This window comes from Alexandromys fortis, unplaced genomic scaffold (assembly GCF_014885135.2).
Source record: "Alexandromys fortis isolate MF-2015 unplaced genomic scaffold, M_Fortis_MF-2015_v1.1 scaffold_12, whole genome shotgun sequence".
In the NCBI taxonomy this organism is placed as follows: domain Eukaryota; kingdom Metazoa; phylum Chordata; class Mammalia; order Rodentia; family Cricetidae; genus Alexandromys; species Alexandromys fortis.
Window position 1 is genome coordinate 2,927,823 of NW_026067937.1, and position 5,401 is coordinate 2,933,223.

Genomic DNA, 5,401 nt, shown 5'->3' on the forward strand with positions numbered 1-5,401 from the left:
TTCTGTTTATATCTGTGAATTATTTACAAAGCTGAGATCATATTGAACATATTGTTTTTTTTTTTCAAGTAAAATGCTTTTTATTATGTACAGATCACATTCAAATAAAGCATCACCTCTGGATACAAGAGCCAGTCCTGGCTTTTCTGTGAGCCCCCAAGAAAGCATAAACCATAGCCTCTAAAGAGTTCCTTCTCTAGCCAGGTGTGGGGGCGCATACCTTCCCCTTTAATCCCAGAACTCAGGGCAGAGGTAGGTGGAGCTCTGTGGGTCTGAAGCCAGCCTGGTCTATAAAGCCAAGTTCCAGGACATCTAAGGCTATTAGAGAGATACCACCCCTCCTCAAATATAAAATAAAGAAAAACAGTTCCTTCTGATGGAGAGAGTGAGTATGTGTGTAAAAGCTGATTCTATGGCACCTTGCCAGCATCGTCTGAAACAATACACTCCTTGTCTGGGGATGCAATCCACTCAGTCAACCTCCATCTTCTTATTCTGCAAAGATCAACAAAGGATTGCCACTCTGTTGGGTAAAAACGCTTATAGACATTGATCTTATTCCGAATCTGTTTTGGGGTATCTTGATAGTAATTCTTTTCATCCCGGGCCATAGACTTATAGTCTTCCCCATGATTTTCCACCATGTAATGAACATATTCAATGAGGTCCCGAGACAAGGTATTTCCTTTCTTTTCTGGGAGGCTGGCTTCTGCTTCCAGGTCATTTACCACATAGGGCTTCCGTACAAGGTCCTTGGGTCTCTCCTCCACGTCTACCTCCATGCCCTTTACCTTTCTCTTTCGGAGGGGAACCGCCTTGTTGGGGTCCATGGCCAACCCCATCTCTGCCAGGTTCTGCCGCACGGATTTGGTGTGGTCCCAGGCATGCCGAATGTGAGAGCACTCGATCCGTGGAGCTGCCTTCCAACGAGCATTCCGGTTCAGACGCTTTCGGTTGACATTGTAACCGAACTTCTGCCTCCGAGTCTTTCCCTTGGCCTTGGGCATCTCGCAGACTGCCGCACCAGAAGCTCAAACTCAGAAGCAGCAGCTCTAACTCTAACTCTTGACCACACTTCCAGAACAGGCTCCTGAACATATTGTTTTAAACTTCATTTTTTTCTAAAGTGTAACACAAGCAAAGTTCCATGGAACTGACTTTTTTTCTCATTTTATTGGCTATTGTAAGTTTGTGTTTTAATTAATAAAATAGGAAGAAGAGTGCACACTTTATTTCTGAATTCCCAGGTTCTGGGCATTTAGGTTGCTTTCAGTCTTTATTATACACAATTTTTTCATAGCAGAACTGTTGCATGAATTCTTAGAAAATGAGTGTTGCATCATTTTTTTTTACCTATTTGAATATTCCTGATGCCACTAGCCAAGTCAGAGATTCTCTGTTAATGCTTCAATGCTTGCCACAGTTAGGTTTGAAGGATGACAGGTCTTTGAGAATTAATAAAATTGACACAGCTTGCTATTACATCCAGAGATGTTGACACGTGTCTTAACACTCATTAAAGACATCAAAACATTGACTTCATCATGGTTTAACTGAAGGGTAATACTGGATAGTTTTTCAAAAGACCCATTTTTAAGTGCACACACACACACACACACACACACACACAGCATTTTATATGGGATGGAATGTGCAGTCCATGACAAATGTGTGGAAGTCAGAGGACACCTTTCAGGGGTCAATTCTTTCCTTCTACCAGGGATGGGACTTGGCACCTTTGTCCACTGAATCATCCTTCTGGACCAAAAGAGTCTATACCCATAAAGTCTCAGCAGCATGACTGCCGAAACATGAGCCAAACAAGGATGACATACCAAAGTGGATGGGGAAGAACCCCCAGGATCTTAACATTACACAAAGCACTGAGGAAAGATGGGAGTGGGAGAGGTGGTCTTTCCCCAGGGGAGAACACACCAGTTGGTATCCCAGTGTCAAGAGTCAGTCATGAAAACATGCATACAAGTAACATCACATGAACAGGTTATATTTAGGAATATACATGTATATATACATACACACACATATATATATATATATACATATATATATTCATACAATAATAATCAGTGAGAAAGACACCACAAATATAAAGAAGAGGGAGAGAGTATATGGAAGGTTTGGATGGAGGAAAGGGGAGGGAGAAATGTAACTATATTATAATCTCAAAAATAAATACAATAATGATGAATAAAAAGAAAAAAATGCTTACAAGTATCATTACATCAAAACAAAACAAAACCCCAAACTACACACAGTGTGTGGACTGAACGTTTTCATTTAAGGAAGTATGGCTGGGCGCAAGCACAGCTCTTTATTCCGTTCGCTCTAACATGCAGGAGCAAGCTGTATTACATTATTTTCAAAAGACCCGCAAAACTATAAAGAGAACGTGTCCTGTACTATGGTGGCTTCTATCTAAAGTCCTAAAGGCCCCTTTAGATGCCTGAGCAGTTCAGCCTGAAGAAAAGAGGACGCTTTGATCTTTCCTGCAAGCTCAGCATGAAAAGAAGTTACCACACTGATCCTTTCTCACACAGTATTCATTCTAAGCAAATACTTATTTCAGGGTAAAAAAAAAAATCAGAGATATCCCAGCATCCTAAGCAGGAGTGAAAGATGTGGGGGTAGGTTTTTCTATGAGAGGAAGAATGTTCAGTTAGACAGTCCAAGGATACGTATCCCCCTTCTTCAGCACACCTGCTGAACAGAAGTATCTCTCAGACCCCTGGCTCCCTGTTTGTGGAACGTGGTTCAAGTTGCAGCTACTAATTTCTGCTTTTCATGCCCTTCCCTCATTTCAAAGACTCTTTGTCAAAGGCTTCCAGAAAAGTTGCCGAGCTACAAATTATTTGAGAGACAAAATGAAGAGTGTCTTCTTTTCAAGAAAAGTAAATGCATAAAACCTACTTAGAGGCCAGATTTGCACAGACATCTGCCCTGTAATCCCTTGATCGGAGGGAGAAAGTACCAAGAAGCATCCCTAGGTCCACAGCCAGGAAAGGACAGGGCCATATCTGTCTGACTTTGAAGCTCATGTACCCTTGTGAACCACACATGGTAGTACTCCCAGATGCGGCCATTCTACAGTATGCTGTATTTTGGTCCTCCTCTGCAGTTTCCTTTTGGGTGGAGTCCTCTTTGCATGTAGCTTGATGGGGGAGGGTAGGGGGAGTTCTCCTTGTCTCTCATTGTGGAAGTCAAAGAGACTATGTCCTTGGTGGAGCAGGAGACAGAACTCAGCAGGGAACTCTGGGATGCTGAGTCTCAGAACTCTTCAATGACTCTGGCAAAGGCAACATCAAAAGGGTTGTCATCCCCAGTGTGGGTGTGGCTTAAAGATCAGATATTTCCTGCATCAGAGTTTCCTCTTCATAATCTAGAGCCCCTTTTTGGGTCCTGTTTTCTATGCTTGGTCTTCCGGATTCTTCTTGCTTCTGCAAACTTACCCTTTCTGCTCATAATTTTTTTTTTTTTTTTTTGTTAAGCAGCCAGCATTGATTTCTGTGGTTTGCAACCAAGAATCTCAAGGGAGGTGAGTTTTTATGGATATGGGCCAGAAAATAAGTCCTCACATGGTACTACAATCTATAGCAGAGTTTCAAGGGACCCTGGAATTATTCCTGGGATATTAGCAGTAATATATCTCTTTAGATCAATAAGCAGTAGATAAATGATCAGGGCCATGGATGATGTTTCTTAGTACCGTCACCTTTCACCCCATCACACTGGGCTGCTCCCGGCTGGCCACTTAAGAGTTTTACAACTGTAAGGGACCCTGGTGACCATCCAAGCCAACATGTCACATGGTCCTCTTTTATGAGGTGTCTCCTGTTATCACTGCAAATAGGATGTCACATTCTTTTTGCCCTTTGGACCTCAGTCCACAGGACAGTCCTGTGAGCATTAGCGCAAAGTTATCAGGCATAATGACCAGGGAACGGCAAGCAGCTCGCGGAGGGAAATCTAGGCACTCTCTCCGCTCTGTTTTGTGGGCCCTTCCATTTCGAGTGACATTTCTTGCTAAGTCTGAGAAATTTTATCTAATTCTAGCACAATAATATTCTATTCTAACATAATAATAACAAAAGGGGGTATCTCATCAAGAAAATCATCGGAAATAAAATCTTCAAATTATTTAAATGACTTAAAATTAAAAAAAATCACCAGCAGAAATCCAAAGGGAAGAACAGAGGTTCCTATCTTCCAGCCTGCAGTGTTCTCACATATGGGCCTGATGAGCTGCTCTAAGGTGGGCACTCTTGGAAGTGCCTATGAGGAGCTCACTACGAAATGATTCCTTGCTCTGGGTAGAACATCTCCATGTGTCTGCATATTGCTGCAGTGGGGACACACTCAGGAGTGAGGTGTGCTGGGGTGGAGTGTCTGTAAGGGTGGCAAAAGCCCCATGTTCTAATAGCCAGGGCAGGCTGTCCAGCATGGCAGTGTGTGCCACCTTGCAGATTGTAACACAGGGGGCAGAGAGTGGGCATAAACTTAGATACAGGGAAGCAGTCAGAGGCGAGCACATCGGACATGAAGTCCTAACTGCTGGCAAAGACGGAAGTCTGTCCTGGTTCTGGAGATTATAGAGACTGTAAAAAGACTCCAACACCAGGCTGGCCTGGGAAGGATAAGCCAGTGGGTACCAAGGAGCCCAGAGAGTCAGTAAGACCCAAGCCTGAAAGAGCGGTGCTGTCGTCTAGCAACCAGAGTCCAACCCAGTGTCTGGCAGGAGTTTGATATCTTGCCCCTGTCCGTCCACCTCAACCCTTCTTAAAAATCAGTGTCGTCATCACAGAGCGGTAAGAACAATAATGCCGACATCACAGAGCTCTGCCGAGACTGAGATGAAGAAGTCTCCTGCCAGCCACAAGGGTGGTTAGTGTTCAGTAAGTACTGTTTGGGGAAGGGCGGTGGCTGGGAAAGACTCTGGAATGGGCTGTGATGGCAGATGTCTGAGCCTGTACACTTGAGAGAGGAAAGCATAGCCCAGAGGCTTTGACTACGTCTTGGGTTATCCTTGCAGTGACGTGACTGGCCCTGCAATCCAATTCTAATGCCTCAGGACGTGTATACTTCCTGCCTTACTTCCACTTTACCTGGAGGTCAAATCCACCTCCGGCTCAGGTCTGTCAGAGAAAGGTGACTAGGCAGTGCAACCGCAGGGACCATGTCGGAGAACTCTGTGGGGGCCATGATGCTTTGAAGTTGGGGTAGCTTTGCTCTGGTTGTTCCACATGGGTAACCCTCCAAAGCCGACCTTTCCGTAATTAGTTTAAATGTTTCTCACTTTCGTGTGATCTGTAGCTGACATTATTATAAGACAGTGTTATATAAATGCATCTTCTCTGCCCGCCCTTGGAATTTGGTAGGCAAGGAG

General features: G+C 44.0%; 1 pseudogene; it reads right to left on the reverse strand.

Annotated features, from left to right (window-relative positions):
* Positions 1 to 378: 378 nt before the first annotated feature.
* On the reverse strand, positions 379 to 1,078 carry LOC126504637 (nucleolar protein 16-like; annotated as a pseudogene).
* Positions 1,079 to 5,401: the final 4,323 nt, after the last annotated feature.